The sequence below is a fragment of the Choloepus didactylus genome, chromosome 6, assembly GCF_015220235.1.
Source record: "Choloepus didactylus isolate mChoDid1 chromosome 6, mChoDid1.pri, whole genome shotgun sequence".
Taxonomy (NCBI): Eukaryota; Metazoa; Chordata; class Mammalia; order Pilosa; family Megalonychidae; genus Choloepus; species Choloepus didactylus.
Genome location: NC_051312.1, coordinates 25,589,923 through 25,614,433, shown reverse-complemented (window position 1 = coordinate 25,614,433; position 24,511 = coordinate 25,589,923). Strand labels below are relative to the sequence as shown.

Genomic DNA, 24,511 nt, shown 5'->3' with positions numbered 1-24,511 from the left:
TATAAAAAATATTAAATTTTAAAAATTAAGGTACACACATTAAGGCCAGATATGTTTTATAAATTTAAAAAATAACAATATGAAATTCTATAATGACAAGTGTTTAAAAATAATATACAGTGGAAAAAATATAAGGTGTTACCAGAAGGGAAAAAATCATAGCAAAGAAGGAAAAGGAATTAATATACAATAAATGAGGGTGAGAAAAAATTACAGAAATGATACAATTTCAGAGATTTCATTTTTAAAAAACTCTAAAATAAGTATCCAGAAGAATAGATAGGACATACTTCCACATATTCTTGTCTGTGTACATAAAATGGAAAATGAGAAAAAAGTGAACACATGGGTGATAGAATTAATAAGTTAAAGTATACCTAGATAGAATAAAGAGAATGAAGCAGAGTTGTGGGTAGAATTATCTATTTTTGAGATACAGCAAGAAATCTCAAATTAAGAAATCATATGGAGCCACATATGATTCCTCAAGTCTTTTCCACTCAATGCAAGAGACATAAGAAATAGAATGTGGCTTCAATGTTTGCAAACTAGTAAGATAGTCATAATTTTATAAGATTGTGAGGAAGTAAACATTCCCCATATAATGCATTATTCTTAATCATATTCATAATTAGCTTTTCTTTTCCAAAATGATTGAAACATTTATCAAATTTAGCAGCTTGAGTTTAATAAATGAGTTAAACTATTGCATAATTTAAAGATATCTCATACTAGGAGTTGTCCCTGCCATATAAATACAGCCCTAGAAAATAAATCCTTAAAGTTAGTAACCACTTGTTTTCTTGCCCAAACAGATGATTTTCCAAACTCTTACATGGCCCCTGAAAACTTCACCTGGGTGACTGAGTTTATTCTCATTGATGTCTCAGTGTCCAAAGCTCCAGATTCTCCTCTTCCTGGTCTTCCTGGTGATCTATGGGCTGACAGTGACAGGGAATCTGAGCATCACACCCTCACCAGTGTTGACTCTTGACTTCAAATCCCCATGTATTTTTTCCTTCAACATTTGACTGCCATCAATCTTGGCAGTTCTACCATAATTGCCCTTAAAATGCTGATTAATTTCTTAGCAAAGAAGGAAACCACCTACTATTACAAATGTGCCACCCAATTGGGTGGTTTCCTGCTTTTCATTGTAGCTGAGATTTTCATGCTAGCTGTGATGGCCTATGACTACTATGTAGCCATTTGTAATCCCCTGCTCTACATGGTGGTGGTATCTCAATGGATCTGCTTTCTGCTATTATCTCTCACATACATCTTTAGCTTTTCTACAGCTATTATGGTTTCATCTTGTGTATTCTCCATGTCTTATTGCTCTTCCAATGTAGTCAATCATTTTTACTGTGACAGTTTTCTTCTGTTAGCCATATCCTCCTCTGATACTTACTTCCCAGAAACAGTAGTATTTATTGGTTCAGCTACAAATTTGTCTTTCTCCATTACTGTAGTTTTAGTATCCTATCTCAACATTGTCTTGTCCATTGTAAGGATGCATTCATTAGAAGAAAGGAAAAAAAGCCATTTCCACCTGTGCTTCACATATGATGGCAGTCACAGTTTTCTATGGGACACTGCTATTCATGTATTTACAACCTCAAACCAACCATTCATTAGATGCTGATAAAATGGCTTCAGTGTTTTATACTCTGGTGATACCCATACTGAATACCCTAATATATAGCCTGTGGAATAAGGATATAAAGGTTGCCTTAAAGAGACTCCCGAAAAATCCATGTTCTTCCTTTAAATCAATGTCATTTTAGAACTCTACAAGTAAATGAAGAAATGGTTGAGGTGGGTTGCCATTAGGTCACCAAAAGACAAAGTTAAGTGCAAAATTATAGACTTGCAAGTGATCCTGGGAATTAAAAGAGGCTAGACTTTTAAGAAAATCAATTGAGAAAAATAAGTTGAAATTCTTGGAGTTGTGCAGTTAATAAACAAATAGTGTATTCACTAATTTGTCCAAGAATAAGCATGTAGCCAGTTTTGAAATAAGTATTTATGAAAGACACAGGGCAACCTCAGATTACATGTTTTCATTCTGGATATTACTTGATTAATAAATCTGGCAGATTTTGAAAAGATTTTCATTACTCCCTTCTGTAAGTATCAGTCTTCTTTTGTAGGTATAAAAAAATGTCCTGGTTTGTAGTATTCTTAGACATTTAGAGTACTGTATTCAGGAACATTCCTTATGTGATAAAAGGAAAAACTTATTTTCATTTACAATTTTGTTCTGTTTTTGGATATTTTGTGATAAGTGAGTGTACATCAAAATCTATTTTACAATTTTTATTACATAGAGGTAACCAGGCTATAACTAAGACATAAAATTAGAATCACCAGATAATGTTTAATGTATCATATATTTAATAAGCTCCAGGGGCAATTATGATATTGAGAAATAGCAAAGACAAGACCTGAAGAAATACATGGGCAATCAAATTAGGATTCTATGGAAATGTTCACTTTACTTACAAGTGGGTTCCAGTGTTGAGTAGTGTGCTGGGTTGTATATATTATGTCCCCCAGAAAAAGCCATATTCTTTAATGCATCTTGTGGGGGCAGATGTATTAGTATGGATTGGATTGGAACCTACTGGTTCAGTGTCCATGAAGATGTGACCCACCCAACTCTAAATGATATCTCTGATTGGATAATTTCCATGGAGTGGTGGCACCACCCATTCAGCATGGGCCTTGTTTAGGTTACTGGAGCACTATATAAGCTCAGACAGAAGGAGCTTATAGTGAGGTGGAGTTGAGACAGTCATTTTGAAGATGGCCATTAGAAGCTGATGCACACATTTTGGAGAATGCCATTTTGAAATGCAACCTGGGAGCAAGCAGATGCTAGCCACGTGCCTTCCCAGTTAGCAAAGGTTTTCCAGATGCCAATGGCCTTCCTCCAGGGAAGGTACCCTTTGTTGATGGACACTTTAGGGCCTTAAGACTGTAACTCTGTAATCAAATAAACCCCCTTTTAAAAAAGCTAATCCAATTCTGGTGTCTTGTATTCTGGCAGCATTAGCAAACTACACAGATTTTGGTACCACAGAAGTGGGGTGCTGGTGCTGCTGAGTTTGCAAATACCAAACATGTTGGAATGGCTTTTTTTCATGGGTTCTGGGTTGTAGTTTGATAGTTTCAGGTATCCACCACCAGCTACCCCAATTCATTAGAACCTAAAAAGGGTTGTCTATATTGTGCATAAGAGTGCCCACCAGAGTGACCTCTCGGCTCCTTTTGGAATCTCTCTGCCACTGAAGCTTATTTCATTTCCTTTCACATCCTCCTTTTGGTCAAGAAGATGCTCTCCATCCCATGATGCTGGGTCTATATTCCTCCCTGGGAGTCATATTCCATGTTGCCAGGGAGATTCATTAACCTGGGTGTCTGATCCCACATAGGGGGGAGGGCAGTGATTTCCCCTTTCAAGTTGGCTTAGGTAGAGAGAGAGGGCCACATCTGAGCAACAAAGAGACATGGAATGGCTTTTTAAATGGATAAGGGGATGGTTCTGGAAGACTTGTGAGGAGCTTGATAGCAAAGGCCTAAATTGCTTTGAAGAGACCGTGGAAATACGGACTCTAAAGATACTTCTGTTGAGGCCCTGACTAGAAATGTTGAATGTGTCATTGTGAACTGGAAAAAAGGTGATCCTTGTTTTAAAGTGGCAGAGAATTTGGCAAAATTGAATCCTGGTGTTGGATGGAAGGAAGAATTTGAAAGCAATGAGATGGGATACTTGCCTGATGAAATTTTGAAACTAAAAGTTGAAGATATAGCCTGCCTTCTCCTTTCAGCTTATAGTAAAATGTGAGAGGAAAGAGATAAGCTGAAAAATGAACTCTTGGATACAAAGAAACCAGAAACTGCTGGTTTGGAAAATTCTGGGCTTCTAGGGGTGAAACCCCAAAAGCTATAGACCCCCATGAGGATTTAACCAAACATGGAAACCAGCTGCCATTTCAGTACAAGCCAAGATTGAAGAAGGAGTTAAGCAGAAAAAATTTGTGGGAAGTCCTATTGTCTGACAGCTTTGACCCATGTGTGCTTCATGAGAAGCCAACAGAATTTTTGTGAGATCTTTACAGACAGAGATGCTGCCAGTCTGGACTGGAGGAGACAGACAAGGAACAAATTGAAGGAAAAATTTCTTCAAAGACAGAATTTTAGGTCTGGAGTCAACAGGTCTCGGGCTGGGAGAGCAGAGTGGCCCACACGCATGGAAAGGGTGAGTTTGCCCCAGAGTTTGAGGGTGGGCCTTCCACCTCGATTCTCAGGTCTCAGGCCTCAAAGGGGGTAGAGCACATTCCCAGGGGACTGGGGAGAGCCTGGCTGCCACCCCTCTCTTCTGAAGGGGTTGAGCATGTGCCCCAGAGATGGAAGAGAATCCCAGTGCCTCCCTGAAGTTTGACGAGGGTGGGGCCAAGAAGGTGGTCTCCCCAGTGTGTGTATATATTGGAGCACTCACTCCAGTATTTGGAGAGGAAAGGGCTGCCACAAAGCCCCTTGGAAAGGGTTGGACTCTGACTCTCTCAAGCCTCAAGGGTAAATGACTCTCAAACTTTGAAATATAATGTAGTTTGCCCTGTGGGTTTTAGGAATTGTTTTGGTCCCTTAAACCCTGTTTTCCTTTCAGTCTCTCTTTATGGCAATAGGAATGTTTACCCTATGACTGTCCCCCATTTGTATATTGGAAGCAGATAACTTGTTCTAAGTTTCACAGGTACAGAGCCAGAGGGTAATTTTGCTTTTGGACAGACTATGCTTGTAACTGATTTTGATAGTATTTTGTACTTACCTATTGTTACTGAAACAATTTAAGTTTTTGTGATTTGTGATGGGATGAATGTATTCTGTATTTGGAAAGAATATGTTTTTCTGGTGGCCAGGGGGTGGAATGTACCAGTTTGTATATATTATGTCCCGCAGAAAAAGCCATATTCTTTAATGCATTCTTGTGGGGGCAGACATATTAGTGTGGATTGGGTTGGAACCTATTGGTTCAGTGTTCATGGAGATGTGACCCATCCAAATATAGGTGATAACTCTGATTGGAAAATTTCCATGGAGGCATGGCCTTACCCATCCAGCATGGCCCTTGTTTAGTTTACTGGAGCACTATATAAGCTCAGACAGGAGCTCATAGCAAGCTGGAGCTGAGACAGACATTTTGAAGACAGTCATCAGAAGCTGATGTAAACATTTTGGAGAATGCCATTTTGAAAAGCAACTTGAGAGTAAGCAGACTCCAGCCACATTCCTTCCCAGCTAACAGAGATTTTCTGGATGCCAATGGTCTTCCTCCAGTGAAGGTACCCTTTGTTGATGGACACTTTATGGCCTTAAGACTGTAACTTTGTAACCAAATAAACCCCCTTTTATAAAAGCCAATCCATTTCTGGTGCTTTGCATTCTGGCAGCATTAGCAAACTAGAACAAGTAGCTTCTTCAGGAATAGACAGCAAAACTTTAGTCTTATTATTTATATTGGAAAATAAATGAAATTAGTCAAGGCAAAATTAGACTCAGACACAGAAAAAGGAAATTGAGTGTCTTGGATAGTTCCTTACTGTTGACATATTTAGTACAGTTTTTATGTCAATCTGTTCTTCCCCTTGGTTAGACAATGGAAAAGTAGGAGAAAGCTCTCTTGGTGTTAGCGGAGATTTTGACTTAATATATATTATCTTGTTTCAGCTCCACATTCATCATCATTTTCTAATTTGTTTTATTACATTTTCATCTTAATATACATTTGGAACACATAAAATTTAAATTCCACAAAATATTATAAATCATGTCACCAGTAAGTTTTTTATACTCTTTTTGTATATAGAGTCTACTTAGGATCCTGATGAATTATTTCCTAGTTAGGTCTTCTATTGAAACATGGAATAAGTGTGACCACAGGATAAAGATGAATATTTGTCCCAACAAACTAATTACTTTATTAGCTATCAAGATGGTCCTCAAATGGTAAACTTTGGATTTAGGAAGCAGTGCTTAGAAGACCATTAAATTGTGTGGCCAAATAAGACCAATGAAATATGTTAGATTCAGCCAGATGTATCATACCCTGATGACAGCTTTTTAGATGAATTTTCAAGTCAAGTAAGTTAAATAAAATAATTATTTCTCAGTGTAAACACTGTTCAACTAAATGTGATAATAAATTAATGTAGTAATTTGTATATGTACATGTAATAACATTGGACATTTCCAGTGCAGGCAAATGATGATAATTATTTACTGAAAGTAATTTACTGACAAATATTTGAGTTACTAGACCAGCCATGTACCTGATACTGTGAAAAATACTCCAGAAACACTTGACTTCATTTAGACTCTGAAATAGAGAGAGAATGTTAAAACATTCAGAGTTTAATGACAAAGTTGAATCAAGTCTATGTGCTTTTAAATTTTGTGCTGTTCAAACTAACAATGGCATGATTGTAACTTTATTCAAAAGGAGATTTCTGAGTTTCTTCATCTTCAGAAGTTTCTTTCAAAAAATCAACAGTAAATATTCCCCAATCCTATCTGGTTTATATCTCCTCTCTGCTTGGAATCAGGGGAACTGGGTTTCATCTACTTCTTTCATTTGTTACTCACCTTTAAAAAAGTGTCACATTAAACAGAAAGTAGAAAAGAAAATTCCTAGAGGAATTAAGATGTAACACTGCAAAATCACTATATTTTTTAATGTATTGACACGTCTATTACCATGTAAATGGAAAGAGGCAGACCTGTAAAAAAATATAGAGAGAAGAAATGAGAGGATAGAAGAAGAGAGAAGTATTTCCTCATACTGGTAATTTAAAAATATATTATTTCATGCCAAACAGTTGATATGAGACAGTATGATCAAAGGTGGCCTCACTGATGAAAACAGTCCCATTGTGAATGGGGTGAGATAGAAAATCAAAAGAGGATGAGCTGGAGAATAGATGGGATGCATGAAGGAGATATATTATTTATGTGCTATGATGTATTTTCTATGCATTCATAGCTTAAATATCAGTTAAGGATCACACATAATCAGAAAGACTTCCTGAAAGAGCAACATATTACAGTGACAAGCAATACAGCACAAGAATGCAGCATGGTATTTCTGGCATATGACTTGGGCACATTAACCATGGAGGGTAAGAAAGAATCAGGAACCAACATATCAAACAGAAACCATTCCTGAAATTGTGTGGCTTCTAATGTCCAGTAGAAACTGGCACACTCATCAGAATCTGCTTATTACTATAGAGGTCAATCATAATTCTCTTAAGGAAAGAAGAATAAGATTGTGATCTGTGGAAGGGAGATGTTGAAACAATTCTTAGACTAATGTCAAATATCATCACAATTTTCAAAACAGTAAAACATTATGAGAAGGAACAGCTATTTTTATCTATTATGACCACAGTTTTTGAGACCAAAAAATCCATTTCTGATTTGTATATTGATTAATGTCAAAAGACTGAATTAAAATCAGTAGTAAAAATGAAAAAGATTTAAATTTCTGGATGTTATACTTTTCAGGAAGTCTCTATATGTCTGCCAATGTGCTAAGTAATATAGCATTGGGATTATATACTTGAAAGATCATAAGAATCTATTTGATTTTTTAACCCTATTTAAAATAACATTTTCATTTTAAAGCATTTTTGCATGTAACATAACCGAATCTTTGAGAAGATTAAGCAAATTGCCAAAGTTCTACAACTGATAATGGCAGAAATGGGATTCAAACCATGAGTTTGCCTCAGAAGCCCACAATCTTAACCACTATGTAAAACAGCATATACTTAAAATCTTGATTGGTTCACCGTTTCATTACACAAAATTCAGCTATATTAACATATCCGTAGAATGTGTGTGGTAATAAATAAGCTATAGATTTTATACCAGCTGGATAAATTGAGACTTAGTCATAACATAAAAAAAGAAAAAATCCCAACATTGCAACTTTATGATGCTTTTAACAGTTTTATTGAGGTTTAATTTAATATGCCATATAAATTCACCTACTGTAGGTAAATGGTTTATAAGTAAATTTATTTGAGTAATTTTGCAGAGTTGCACAATCATCATGTTCTAAATTTGTAAGTTTAGAAAATCAATGGTTATAAATAATGTAGAATCATGTAAATATAACCATGATCCAGTTATAAAATATTTCTTTCCCCACAAAAAGTTCCCTCATGCCAATTTCTAGTTAATTCTCATTCCCACATACAGCTCCAGGCAACCACTGATCCACATTCTGTCTCATGGATTTGCTTTCTGGAATTTTCAGATAAACAGAATCATACAATATGAATTCTTTTGTATCTGGCATCTTTCACTCAGCAAAATTATATTTTGGATGTGCATTTCATCCATGTTATAGTAAATATTAGAAGTCTATTCCTTTCAATGCTGAGTAGTATTTGCTTGATGGATATTCTAATGATGTGCTTGTGAATGAATCTCTTTCTGTTAATAATACTTGGCTTCTGTTGAAGTTCTTGAATGTATAGATTAAAATTTTTCACCAAGTTTGGGAAGTTTTCAACCATTATTCTGCCAGGTATTATTTCTGTCCCCTTTTCATGTCTCATTTTCTTCTCAAATTCCCATTAGGTTTATATTAATTTTCCTGATGCTGTCCCACAAGTCTCAAGCCTTTGTTCATTTTTCTTCAATTTTCCTTCTGTTTTTAGCTATCCATCTATTTTCAAGTCTATTAATTCTTTCTTCCACAAGCTTAAATCTGCTGTTGAACCCATCTAGGGACCTTTTAATATTTTCAGTTATTGTAATTAACAATTCTAATATTTCAATTTGTCAGTAATTTCTCTGTGTTTTTATTTGAGGAATCATTGTAATTATACTTTCTTTGGAATATTTAAACATAATTCTCTTTAAAATATTTTGAACATTTGTATCATGATTCCTTTGAAGTCTTTGTCTACTAACCCTGAATCTAGGAGAGTAAGACAAAGTTTCTATTAACTTCATTTCCCCTTGTTTATGGCTTCTTTGTATGTCTTGTGAATTATTAAATTGGATATTTTGTACAATATAATGTAGATTCTCATTCCTGATCTTCAGATAAATCAGTCATAATGCCACCCAAATGTAAGTTCTGTTAACATTCTGACATACACAATTTTAGCTTTTCTGTTTTGTCTTTAATCTATGGAGCATAGAATATATTTAGAATATATTAAGTAACTGCCACTTTGGGTAACTTTAAAAATAGTTAAAATATTTTTTTCATGATTTTATTATAACAAGTTACAGCATTAGCATTGTTGTATCTAATGACAGAGATATTTTACATAAACTTATAATTATATTAGCTTCCATAAAGATGTAAGGAGGGTTATTTGTCACTACAACAGTAAAACATAAAACATTTTATAAAATCATATATTAAATATTACACAGGGAAGGAGGTCACTTGTGTGCTGTTAAATATTTCACAACAAGCTCCCAGAAAAATAAATGATAAAGCCCTGATCTGTAGCATTTGCTACAGATTTCCATGGTGTAAATATTAACAGCATAGCTAACTTAAAGCTCACAATGAAATGTCTCTGAAATATAGTTGTGTAAACATGAGCATAATTGGATCTCAGGAGAGGATAAAAATTGATTTCAGTATACCCTATGGTAGTTATACAAAAATTGGACTGGCTTTAATTATAAACAAAATAAAATACCATAGTATGTAGAAAGTACATATTTATATGATATATAAAAACATCATCTTAAAATAGATGGTGGTAGTCTCAAACAAGACTTGCCCACTAATTTTAACATTAGTCACTAAATGTGGTCTGCAACTAATTTTGCTATGCAGTTCTATTGCTAATTTTTCTATTTCCCACATTAGTCCTTTTAGGTTTATTATTTGGAAATCTACTGTAAGGAAGATTTGTCTCACAAATCAGAACTAAGCACCATCTGGTAACTTTGTGACTTGAAATATTCTACTGTCTCCCTGAGTTTAATAATTTTCTGACAGCTCTCTAATAACATTCCAGAAAATATGCTTTGCTAATAAAGTTTTTTCTCATAAATATTGCCCCTGGCCCATGATTGATTCTTTCTTAATCCTTAAAAAAACTGACTTGTACTTCCCAGTGGGGACAATTCTTTGACTCTAGTGTCACTCATGAGAACCTAAGGTGTACCAGGCAGGTCTTCTCTGCACTGTCAATCATAAATCCACAACACAAATGGAAATTTTGTCAGCTGGCAGAATTTTAGATATAAATAACACATATTTCTTGGATAAACAATCATTTTCCTTACAATTTTAATAACATATATTTTATTTTTAAGGATTTTCTGAGGTAAAAATTAGATTATAACAGTTATACTGTATCTAAAACATTATTTATTAATTTATTGAAATGTCATTGATTTCACTGCAAGACTTTTGATTCCAGGAATTCCATATCTTCTGTGTTTTATTTCTTCCCTAGATATGAAGAAGTCTGCATACCTATTTTGTTTAGATGAGCTCATACCCAAAGTTCTCACATAGCAACCCACTTTCCACATCTCAGGAGGGAATGTGAGATTAACACACATCCCAGTAGAGGTGATATTCAAAGCATACTTATTTCTAACTCTCCACAGATTTCAAATGAAGACTATCAAAAGTCCAAAAAACTAGCAAACTCCAAGCACACAAGTTAATGTGACAAACACAATGTTGAAGAAACACAAATTCTCCATTAAAGGAGTGGAGGAACCATTGGACTCTGTTAGCAATATGATGTGATTATTGTTATTTCCAAGATAATAATGATAACCAATAATGTGGACTGATCACTGAAGATAAAATTAAATAAAATCATAAAACTTCATCTACATAAGGAGAGTTCTAAAATTTCAGGAATGATTGGTTGAATATCCACATCAAATATCGAGCTTGCTAATTAAAATTGACTAGTGATTAGTTTTATTTTTTTTTCCTGAATCATAGAAAATGAAAAAAAGAAAAAAGAGAATATATTACTCAATGAAAAGGCCATAGGCTACATGAAAGTTTACATATTATACTTTTTCAAAAATATTTATTGTGTACTTTATTTTGCAAGATCATGTCCTATGTTACAAGAATATAATGATGAACAAAGCATTTCTTTCCCTTGTGGAGCTTCTGTTTGAGTGGAAGGATGGATAATAAAGAAGCAAGTATATAAATCGCTATCACATAATGAGGAAGCCTTATGGCTGTTTAGAGGAGGAGGACAGAGGCAATTGCTGGAGCACAGACCTTGAGTCTAGAACATGATTGACATATTTTAGAAATTGCAGAATGCTACAGCACAGTGGTCTAGGAAGAGATTTTTAAGGGATGAGTTTGCAGTGAAAAAAAAAGGAACTTTAATATGATGAAACATAGAACTCTCATGCTGGAGTCTTAATCTATGACAAACCAGCTAAGTGAGCCTAGGTAAGATATTGAAACTCTGCAGTTTCCCATGGGCATTGAGTGCCATCATTGTTGTAATTAACAAAAGTCCAAAACAAAACAAAACAAAACAAAACAAAACTAGCAAACTGCACCCAAACTCAGTTCTGCTGAGTTCAATGCTGAGATCAATACACTGGTCAGCAATGATGTTTTCTCCATCATGTAAGAGGAGTGTGAAAATAAATAAAATTCTTTCTACATCCTTTATTTCACTCGAATGTCTTCATCTATCAGATAGGTATCAGTGAGAACAGAAGAAACTAGCAAAAGAAACCCTTGACTAATAAACTGCTCCCTATTAATCAATCAGGAAATTAAAAGATTATCTTCTGAACTCCCCAACATAGTGAGAAGTGTGAGGCTTTCCAGAAAAAGAGTTTTCTTCGATCAGTTAAACTGAAATTGTGACAAAGCCTTTAGTTTATACTTGTCTTATGTCTCCTTTATTTTATGACAAAATACTGGACGGATGGCTCTGCTTGCAGAATAGGCAGCATTGATAGATGCTTTAGTGATCAAGGAGGCCACATAGACCTTTAGAATATTTTTATCTCTTTGAAATATAAAAAATTCTAATTAGGTATGGAGACTCATAGAGCCACTAAAAATAAGAATTATGTATTATTTTTTAGTATAAATTCACTAGTTAAAATATAATTATATTGCTTCCCACTGATGTTAAAAGAGGATACCCTTAATTTACTACATTAAATTTGTTATTCTGAGCAGCCAAGCTCAGTTCACTGGACATGATCTTTATTACATGTCTATTCATTACACTATGTACTATACCCTTGTTTGAGTTAAGATATAAGAGATAGGAAAACAATCAAGCAGTGTAGCCTAAGCTATGAATTGCACAGGGACACTAACAGTGATTATTACAACTGTGAATTAGAAGCCTATGAACTTACAGTGAATGAGGCCAATGTGTGAATTTATGCATGATTCACTATATAGTTTCTGAACTCTTATATAAAAAACTGTGCTTTTGGCATTTCATGACCTTCTGTAGAATGTCCTCTATTTATTATTCTTTATCTAATTATATAACCTGATTTTATATTTTAAGCCAAAATGAAAACAAATTTGGGGATCAAATGTAATTTTTGACTGCTTAAATTTTTTCTTTCATTGGATTCATTGGTAACAATTATCTCTTTTTTACATTCAGAGTAATATGGCTTGTCCAGGGATACTACCCTGCTCCTGAGTTGCTTGTTATAAGATTGTCTGTAATTATAGATCTAGTTTTGCAATACCAGACCAAGTCATGACATTTTATAACAATTTACAGTAGAGATGGGACATTTGGCCATATGTACTGGATGCATTTGCCAGTTTTTGTTGTTGTTGTTGTTGGTTTGTTTGTTTTTTTTTTTTTAAATCACAGTATATACATAGTAGAATTACTTAATATCTGAAACTTAGCCCACACATGCATAATACCATGATTATCACTCACACAATATAATCAGGTTATGATTTGTAAGCATTTGCTACATTTTCTGTTTCAGTGATAGTATTCTGTTCCTACACCATATGTGGCAACCCATGGCCTGAGCAAAACAGGCCTGCAGATCTTTGGTGCACAGCAGTCCGCATGACCTAGGCAGCTAAATGTTTAACCTATTGTCTTTCTAAGCCAGTAAAGAGAAAGAGTAAATTGACCTTAAAATGTAACTTTATGCAAGCAGGCAGGAAGTGAGAGGCTCTTAGTCTCACAAAAAGAGCAAAATGTAATTATTCAAGTGTTATTCTAGTCCTTCCTGCACCACCCGCCAGGTCAGAGTGACCTGTTCCTGCATCTATGCTCCCCCCACCCTTAGGAAGGCCTTTGTCTTAAACCCGTACGTATAAAAGGCTTTCTGCCCTTTTTGCATGGCTAGGTCACCTTCCCTGCAAATGCGATGCCTGCCCAGCCTGAGAGGGCCGTCATGATCTCTCCACGACTTCTCACCCTGTCAGTAGGCCCTGAATAGAAGTTCATGCATCAGAAAATGCTTGTTGTCTTCTTTCCTCTCTGGACTGGCACGGCCCTCTTGGGCTGCGACAGCATAATAAAAGAAATGTAAGATTCTGTCAACTTCCTCAATATTTTTTACCCCGTTGTTATATGTATTTAACAGAAAACTAACACGCAGATTTTAAAAATTTATAACCAGTATATAAAACCCACAAGTCCATCTTTCATTCCTCACACACTAAATTGGCAATACAGTTTCTTATTTGCCATCCAATCCAGAGTGACTAGGATACAAGCATATGCTCACAGCTTTTGCCAAATGCCTGATACATACAGTATTGTTGGGTAACTGTTAGGGGGAGTTTGATACACATTTCTTAGAAAGATATTCATAAGCATTTCACAGTGTAACTCCTACCTTTATTTCAAAGAAAGTCCTAAGCCTGACACTAATTAGCAATGCCACCATTTTTTTTTTAAACACTAATAATAATAGTTTTAAAGTTAGAGAAAGCTTAGGGCAATGATGCAATGTAGAGGTTTGGGAATGATTGACAACTGGTTTCTTATTTCCTTCATTTCTATGTTGCTATCATTAGTTATGAAAACTCAATCTGTATTAGGATTTCAGATGGGAGTGTAACAATTTATTTAGGATAAAATTATGGTGAATAATATTCTTTGAAAGGTATTTTTTACTTCATAGTTGTTGCTCAATAAACATGCTAATTGAAACAAATAAAACAGCTGTAATATTAACATTTCTTAATAGAGTGAATTGTAAGTATACAGGAGCTATTAGTAAACCCTAAAGAAAATACGTGATGAAATAAATGCTCTTATTTTGTGTATGTAACATTTATTCCCGGTGAAATTTCCAGAGTTATAATTCAACTTGTATGAGTTGATGGGTGTGTGTGTGTGTGTGTGTGTGTGTGTGTTTAGGTTATCTTTGCGTTGCTTTCCATTTTCAAGGGGAGAGAGAGAAAGAGGAGGAGGAGGAAGAGGGGCGGAAGGGGAGGAAAAGAAGGAAGAAAAGGAAAGAAATGTGCTTTTGACACTTGTCATTTCTGTATTAATCTATAGAAACCTAGTGTTATTTGGATACTGAAAATTCAAGCATGAAAATCAGTCTAGGCTGCATGGTATGTGAATATATATCAATAAAATTGAATTAAAAAAAAAGTCTACGGTTCCTCTTGGAGCAGAGACGGCAAATGGCGGACTTCGATACCTACAACGATCCGGCCTACAGCAGCTTCGGCGGCGGCAGAGGGTCCCGGGGCACTGCTGGTGGCCATGGTTCCCGGAGCCAGAAGGAGCCGCCCACAGAGCCCCTTACACAGCCTATGTAGGAAATCTGCCTTTACCACACTTCAGGGCGACATCGACGCTCTCTTTAAGGATCTCAGCATAAGGAGTGTACGGCTAGTCTGAGACAAAGGCACAGACAAATTTAAAGGATTCTGCTAGGTAGAATTTGATGAGGTGGATTCCCTTAAGGAAGCTTTGGAATATGATGGTGCACTGTTGGGTGATCGGTCACTGCGTGTGGACATCCCAGAAGGCAGAAAAGAAGACAAAGGCGGCTTTGGATTCAGGAAAGGTGGACCAGACGACAGAGGATTCAGGGATGACTTCTTGGGAGGCAGGGGAGGGAGCCGCCTGGGTGATCGGCAAGCAGGCCCTCCAATGGGGAGTGGCTTTATAGACGGCCCGCCCCTTCGTGGGTCCAACATGGATTTCAGAGAATGAACAGAAGAGGATAGAGGCCACAACTCCGGCTGAAACCTGGAACAGGTGCAACGCCCCTCAAATCAAGTAGCTGATCCCAACTCCTCTATCTTCGGGGGAGCCGGGCCCAGAGAGGAAGTCTTTCACAAAGCTAGAATGAGCTGGCGTTGGGAGGGCACGAAGTGTGTGTGGAGGCGGGGGGGGGGGGGGTTGGAGCGAGACTGCAGCCTGGTTAGCCCCGGAACCAGCGTCTTGCAGTTACCATTCCCACACCTGTCCTTTGTCCTCCTTTCTCACAACGGAAACACAGAGCTTGTGAGTGCATGTCAGCTGTTAACAAGTGGTTTTTAGTACATTCTTGGCTTCGCTGTACCTATCTAGTGCCTGTTTTGTGTGTGTGTGTGTGTGTTTCCTACGACCCCTTCCCCATTTTTCCTTCTGTCCTTCTTCCTTACTGCTCCTTATTTTCCACACAGCACATGGATTCTGTGTAGGAACCAAGGCACCAGCACGTGGACAGTTCTTTGAGTGGAGGTGTTGCTTCATTTTTCTCCTTTGCTTTCTATTTTTTACTTTAGACCCACTGGCCAGACGCCAGTCATTTCCTTTGATTTTCCTCAGTGCTTCCCTTTGGACCTGCATGTTGAGTTCTGTATTGCTGTGGCTTTCAAGAAAAAAAACAGAGACAAGTCACTGACAAATTAAACAGCAGCTTATTTTTATTCAGCTGTGATTACAGAATTTGAGGCACTTTGTTGTCAAAACAATGATAAAATATCTATTCATTCCTTGCAAATTCTGTCCTCTCCCCATTTACAGGTAGTACTGTCTCCATTACCCCCTTCCCAAATGGATTATTCAAGCAGAATAGACTCACCCTGCAAACAGGAAACTTAAAAGAAGAGTCTGGGGAAATGTTGGCAGGGAGTTGACATAGAAGAGAAATCGAATGCACTGATGTGTTGACGTTTTTTATTAGAACTCTTTCGAAACCGTGTCCAGACTAGTTAACTCCTTTCACCAGGGGTGTCAGAGGGCTCTTTGATCTGTCTCAGATGCAGCAGATGGCCATCTCATTTTGTTTCTGCTGGGAAAGGGTGCTTTGCAGAATTGAGCGGTGCTGGTGGAGTTGTGCTGGGCTACCTTGAAAGCACTGATATTGCTTTTTGCAAACCCCTGTTGTCTGTGTATTTTGCGTCTCCCCATTGTGTATGTCTCTTCCCCAGTGTAAGTGACGATGAGGCACTGTGCTTCCTACTGTCCCTTATATGTGTAGTGAAAATGGGCCTAGAATCTGGTCCTTTATTTCACTTGATGAATCTAACATTTTACTATGCAGAGTTGTCCGGAACCTTAAAATAATTTGTAGGTGGCTCCGAATGATGAGATTTGTTGCCGCGTCTTTGGGGCAAGGCTTACTCTTCCCAGGTACAGAGTTTAGCCCTTACCTGGGGGTAAGTGACCCGGCAGTAGCTTTCGAGCTTGAACTGCCTACATGCGAAGAAATTAAAAATGTCTTTTAACACCCGAGTCCCAACCTGTCCAAGGGGCAGTTCAGGGCCTGCCCGCAGCTGGCAAAGCTGGAGACGCTGGCTGGGGCCGAGAGGCCTCTCCAGGGTCCCGAGGACCGAGCATCCGCCTGCCTGTGCAATGCCGGGTGTGTAGAGAGTTAACTGCTACCTGTCCTCCTTGCTCTCTCTTACTGTCTTTATCATAAGGGCTCAGCAATTCACAGAACTCTCACTCCTTTCTTTCCTTCCACCTGCCTTTTCTGCTTCTGAGATAAGAACCGTTTGTGTAAAACCAATACTTAATTTAAGAAAGCCATGCATTATGTGGTTGTGATCAAACCTGATGCTTTCAGATGACCTACTTACACCTTCAATGTGGAAAAGATTAAGAACAAAACAAATTCATCTAAAACTTCTGGGCAATCCAGTTGACTTTTAAATGTAAGAATGGTATTCCAAACACTTAACACATGCAGCTGTATACAGAAAGTAAATCTATGGATATGGTATTTTGTGAATGATCTTTTAAATAAAAGAAAACCTTACATTAAAACAAAAGTCTAAGGAAATAAGAAAAAGCATATGAAGATATTTAAATAAAATACAGTAGGAAAACAAAAATTAATATACTAAATAAAGTTTAAACCTGTGTTACTTTAATAAAAGAGAAATTCAAAGAAACTTACAAATTGATGCAAAACTCTTGGAAAATAGATGCCAATTTTACTACAATTTGCAATATCTTTAAAAATTTCATAAGAATTATTTTCTTTGGATCATGTAAGTTCATTCATAGAGATAAAAATATTTGTATGGGACTATATCAAGCAAAACTTTAGGTGCCCCAAAACAGGAAAAATAGGTTATATTGAAAATATAATGATAAGGAGAATGGAATCCTGAGTCAGAAACTGATGGTATGAGATCCACCTTTAGTTTACAAAAGATGCCTGACCTTGTTTCCAATATTTCTGTTTCATGCTCCTCTTCCTCATCTGTAAAATAGGGGTAATTATATTATGTTTACAGATGGGATTAGTGAGAAAAAAATGAGATGAATACCTGTAGAGCATTTCACATTCTCCCTTCCATAAAGACCCCAATTTTTAGTATTTGCAATATTATCTTAATTATGAAGAGTACTAACAACCCCTAGTAACCTCTATGTGGTAAATTATTAAAATAGAAATATACATAACTATCTTTTTCTCAGCATTGTGACAATGTGGAGTTCATGTCTGCTCTTGAAGAATGACAGATCTGTCAAAGCCATGCCAGCACAGATTTGTTTTGCTGTCTGTGATTAATGTTAACATTTCTTTAATCAAAACAATAGCTTAAACATTTTTAACAAGTCAGGTAGTAGCTTTAAATAATTTAATATACAAAAGTTTTGAATAGAAACTAAGGCAATGTGGACTGTTTCACAGCTTATATATAATAGATCATTGAGGATAGGATATTTCATTCCCACAAATATCTCATTCCTCATTCTTTCCCACTCCCAGCTCCCAGTTTGCTAACAATTCCTAAATTAGCAAAAAAAAAAATCTCTTTATAAGATATTAAGGTATAAAACATGATTTATAGAAATGATAAGCTGGGCTTAATTCTCTTCTGTTCTTCCTTACCCAGACATCTTGGAAAGATACATGGCTCAGATAAATTGCCCTGGGTGACAGGGTTTATTCTTTTAGGCCTCACAGACCTTTAGGAGTTGAAAATGCCCTTTTTTGTATATTTCTTGCCCATCTATCTTTGGACAGTAGCGGGTAGCCTGGGTAGTCATTAGGACAGACACAGACTCAGTACACCAGTGTACTTCTTCATTAACCAATTGGCATTTGTTGATTTCTGTTATGCCTCTGTCACTACACCCAAATGCTTGGAAATTTCTTATACAAACAAAACGTTATCTCCTTCAAAGCCTGTGTTACTAAATTAAGCTGCTTTCTCACTTTCATGGTGTCAGTATGCTTGCTATCTGCTTCCATGTCCTGTGATCAATATGTATCCATTTGTCCCTACTCCTGTGTATGTTCACAATGTCCCCAGGAATCTGCATTCAGCTTCTAGCAGCTCCCTATAAGTACAGTTTCCTTGTGGCACTGTTTCATACCATCCTCACATTCTGCCTCTCTTATTGCCACTCCAATATCATCTCATTACTATTGTGATGACCTGCCTCTCTTCAGGCTAACTTGCTCAGATACTCACTCCAACTGCTACTGACTTTGGTCTGTGCTGGTATCATTTTCATTCCTTTAGTTATGATTGTTTTTGTCTCCTATATGTTCATTATATCTGTCATCCTGAACATGTGCTCAGGTGAGGGCAGGCTTCTCCACATTTTGTTCTCCTCTGACAGTGGTGGTTTTGCTCTTTGGGACCCTATTATTTATGTGTGTGCAGCCCAAACCTGGTCATTCCATTGACAACTGATAAAATGACCTCTTGTTTTACACTTTAGTTATCCTCATGCTTAACCCCTTGATATATAGCTTAAGGAACACAGAGGTAAAAAAATGTCTTCCACAGAGTCTCCAAGAATGCATGCAAACTTTGTATTTAACATTCATTATAGAATGTTTTCCTATAAACTATGGTAAAGGCAAGTGTACTTGATAATATATTTAATAGATGTATTTTCATTATCTTTGACTCCTAAACAAAAACTAATTATAAAGCACAAATAGATTATTTCCCTTATATTCAGAAATTAATCCTCATAAATTAGATAACAATTAAGTATCACTTCTATCCCACTGTATTAGTCAGGGTTCTCCAGAGAAACAGAGTGTTAGGAGATTTATATTATTGTATAAATATCAAGAAATTTATTATAAGAATTGTCTTGCAAAGTCATTGGATTGTCAATTCTGGATTCTGTAGAGCAGGTTGCAAGATGGACAATCCAATAAATGTGATAATTGAATTCCACAGAGGACTTGGGCTGGCTGAGGGAGTGATGACAATTCTATCTGACTGCTGAAATCCTCAGTCTCCCTGTAAGGCCTCCACCTGATTCGAAGAGGAGCCTCCTCTCATTGCTGAGGGCAATCTCCTTTGTTGATTGTAAATGTAACCAGTGAAACCTGGTTACTGTTATCCTCACAGTAACAATCAGACCAGTGCTGGCTTGACCAAACAAATTGACATTATAACCTAGTCAAGTTGACACATGAAATTAACCATCATATCCATCATTCCTGGTTTCTGATTATATGATTCATCATGCAATTTCATAAACCTCCTATATCTTCTGATGGGAATGTATTGTCCATAGACAAACTCTGTGCATGCTTATTTAAGTTTTGTTTAAGGACATGTATTTTCTCAATCTTCTTTTCATTTTGTTTCTGACCCTAAAATAGCAGTGTAAACAAAGTTGAGGACAAAGTGTTATCTGTGACACAATGAATTGTTTATGGTGATCCTTCCTTATTATCTGTGTTGTTCTCAAACATGTGTGAAACAGATTTAACTTTGATCTATTAGCAGTAAATTTGATTTCCTTCCTCATGAGAAACCTAGTGTCCCACATGCTGATTCAAATGGCCATGTTCCAGATGTAAGGATAGCTGTTAGGAAAGAAATGAATGGATAATGAATAGGCAAAAACAAACAAATGGTAGGGGGTTGGATTTAGGATTGTAGAGAAAGGAAAAAAAAGGAAATTTAGGATGCTGATTGGAAAAAACAAAAGATTTATTGAAGATGGTAGTCAGAAGAGAATATGATGTATACAAGTATTGTAAGAACCAGAAGAAAATGGAAAATGTTTTCCTATTTTCATATCCATATTTCCAATGTATTGGAAATATTACAATGTAAAGAATAACATGTTAACAGGAAAAAAATTACTCTAGGATAATTTATTTATTGCTTAACATCCAAATATCTTTAGTAAGGGCACTATGTGGAAATGGTGCCATTCATTAATAGAGCAGTATAAAATGAGAATGGGGTAAATTTACTGAATTAATTCCATTGTACTGAATTATTCCATTGTGGTAATATACACTTTTCTCATTAATGTATATTTGGTTATAACACCTCTTTGGGGACAAATATTTATATCATTTCAAATACTTCTTCCTTTCAAACAAACAAACCAAGCATCTTCCAATTTTCAGTACTTTCTTCATCATCTTATTAAATAATTTTAGGTTCTAAGTACAAGAGAAAATTATCAACCAAATTCAATAACTTACCAAAAGATGAAACTTATGCAAAGATTAAACAGTCTTTCTGCTTTATCTTGCTAAGAAAAGACAGTATGCTAAGAAAAACTACATTGGTAAAATGATGGCTGCTATAAGAAACTTGTAAGTAAAATTTAGCATAATTCTGACAGGTCCTTTGTTATTGGTCAAGTCTCCATATAGGCATTAGTCCTCTAATCTAGAAAAACACAATGTTTGCCTCTAATCTGGAATTTTACCTTCATTTGCTTATCAATTTAACCTTATGTGAGAGAGCTACAAAATATACATTATTCCTGATAATGAACAAAGGCAGAAACATCATCAGAACTATGGAATGATTATTTATTTTGGAAAGAACTGAAACAGGAGAATGAGGATATTCAATTTCAGGAAAGCTACTCTAGTAAAATAGAAGCAAGCACGAAATTATTTATTTGGAATCATATTACAAACTAATTTATTTTAATTCATAATACTCCTTTTATAAAATTAAATATTTAGGGATATTTTTAATTTGATTTTTAGCAAGTATAATAATGTAGTTTACATGTCATAAAATAATATTTATGGTGTTCAAAATTAATTTTGAATTAAATGATTTAGAAATTTGAGAATATAATACAGCAATAACAAGGGAAACTGAGCTCAAGAATATTGATTTCAGGTAAAAAAAGTACATGTACATATATAAGTATATATATGTACAGATATATAATATTTGTACATATATAATATTTGTACATTATATATTGCAACAAATATATAATATGGTAATTAAAAGGCAATGAGTTATAAAAAAACACATTGGGTTTATTTTTTTCACTCATTCTTTTTCCGCCTTCTCACCCTTGTGAATAGTACTTCCATGAACAATTTTGAGTATTTGTTTGAATACCTGTTTTTAAATTTTTCTGTGTATGTACCTAGTACAGGATTGATGGTTCACATAGTATTTCTATGGTTAACTTTTTGAGGGGTGACCAAACTGTTTCCCACAGTGTCTGCACCATTTTGCAACAATACAAAATGTACAAGGGTTCCAGTTCGTCCGCATCCTCCCAAACACTTGTTTTATTCTCTTCCTGCTTGTGCTGAGTCTAAAGCTCAGCAGAAGGTGAAACCTTGGGATCCTCTCAGGTCTTTTCTGAGCATGTGGCCTGCCCTGGGCATGTGTGTGCCTTCTCAGATTTCCCCTTATGCACAGTAGCTGTTCAAATACTCTATTCCAAAAACAACTGGCTTTTCTTCTGAAGATTTCAATATGTCTGTTGCTAACACCAACTATAGTACTTTGCCACAGGTGGCAGGAACATCTTCATTTGCCTTTCAATATATTCTAGGAGCATCCTTCCACCCTGAAGCAACCAAATTGCACAAAACAAAGGCAGGTGCTTTGAAACAGTGCTTAATCCCCCCAAAAGATTATACAGACACAAACAATTCCTTGGTAAATATCTGCTTTTCTCCATCCAAAAACAGTTACAAAAGCTAGGAACACACACTGCCCTTAAAAAAAAAACACCACTGGGACTGGAAGAGATGTGTGGCAATGTAAAGTTAAAATTAAAGCGCATGTAGTTCTCCTAAAACATTTTCTTCATCGAGCGTTTATTTGGTAGCAGCAAAGCTCTGAATGTTTTCCAGTGTTCCAAGTTGATTGTGACAATTTCCTTTCTTTATAGAAAAATTTGAGTTTAAAAAACAATCTTACATAAAATACAGGAGCCCCATGTATCACCCTATTATTAACAACTTGCATTGGTGTGGAACATATGTTATAACTGATGATAGCACATTTTAAAAATTGTATTATTAGCTATAGTCCATGTTTTAACTTAGGGTTCACTGTGAAGAGTAGGCCCATGGAATTTTTTTTAAAGTTTATTCTATTACAATATATAAAATCAGACATTTCCCTTTTTAGTCACATTCAGATATATATTTCAGTGCTGTTAATTATGTTCACAATGTGTGCCACATCACCACCATCCATACCAAAACCTTACCATCTTTCCAAAGTGGAAATGTGTACATTCTAAGCCATAACGTTCCATTCCCTCTCCCCACTCTGCCTCCTGGTAACCGGTATTCTAGATTCTATTAATTTTATTATTCTAATTATTTTAAATCAGTGAAATCATACAATATTTATCCTTTCATTTCTAGCTTGTTTTACTCAACATGAAATCTTCAAGTTTCATCCATGTTGTCACACTTATCAGGACTTCATTCCTTTAACAGCTGAATAATATTCATTATAATAATATTGTTATATATAAACACATATAAAATATATGTTGTTTAAATACTCATTGATTGGTGGACACTTGGCTTGCTTCCATATTAAGGCAACTGTGAATAATGCTGCTATGAAAATCAGTGTGAAAATATCTGTTTGAATCCCTGCTTTCAATTCTTTTGAGTATATACCTAGTAGTGGTATTGACATGACACATGGTAGTTCTATACTTAGTGTTTGGAGGAACCACCAAACTCTCTTCCACAATGACTGCACCATTTTACATTGCCACTAGCAATGAATGACTATTCCTATTCATCTGCATAATCATCAACGCTTGTTATGTTCTGTTTCTGTTTTCAAATAGCAGTTCTTTGGGGTTTGAAATAATATCTCACCATGGTTTTGATTTGCATTTCCCTGATGGCTAATGATATTGAGCATCTTTTCATGTGCTTTCTGGTTATTTGTAAATCTTCTTTGGAGAGCTATCTATTCAATTCTTCTGACCCCCACCTTTTAACCACAAAGAGAGAGAGGAAATGTTTCTCCATTTTTCATTAGTATTTTTTTTCAAATTCAAATTTGAAAGTTGTTTAGTCCCTTCATGAAACAAACTCAACATAGTCCCTTACAAATACATGTAATGCTGTGACCAGGATAAAATGCAAGTAGAATCAGTGTGAATGACTTTGGCAAGAATAAAATCTCTGGAAAACAAAGAAGCCATGGGCTCTGCAATGGACTTGAGGTAATTCAGGAAAAAAAAAAGTGTTTGCTTTGCAAAACTGAAAGCCTAGACTTGATAACTGACATGTGCAATAATTTCTACCCTTGAGTTTCCCCTTACCTTCAAGTACACTTATTTCCCAGGCTTCTTTTATTCAGTTTTATTGAGATATATTCACATACCCTACAATTACTACAGTGTACAATCAGTTGTTCACAGTAACTTCATATGGTTGTGAATTCATCAGTAAAATCAATTTTTGAACATTTTCATTACTCCAAAAAATAAAAATAAGAATAAAAATACAAGTAAAGAACACCAAAAACATACCATCCCACATCTTCCTATTATTTATTTAATAATTGTTCCAATTTTTCTACTCATCTGCCCATACACTGGATAGAGAGATTATGAACCACAAGGTTCTCATAATCACAGAATCACACCATGTAATCTACATAGTTACACAATTATCTTCAAGAATCAAGGTTACTGGGTTGCACTTCAACAATTTCAGGTATTACCTTCTAGCTATTCTAATAAACTAAAAACAAAAAAAGGGATATCTACATAACACATAAGAATAACCTCCAGAATGACCTCTCAACTCCATTTGA

General features: G+C 35.7%; 2 pseudogenes; both read left to right on the top strand.

Moving 5' to 3' along the window:
* The first annotated feature begins 835 nt into the window (after positions 1–835).
* Positions 836–1,787, top strand: LOC119536766 (annotated as a pseudogene).
* Positions 1,788–14,689: 12,902 nt separating this feature from the next.
* On the top strand, positions 14,690–15,557 carry LOC119536765 (annotated as a pseudogene).
* Positions 15,558–24,511: the final 8,954 nt, after the last annotated feature.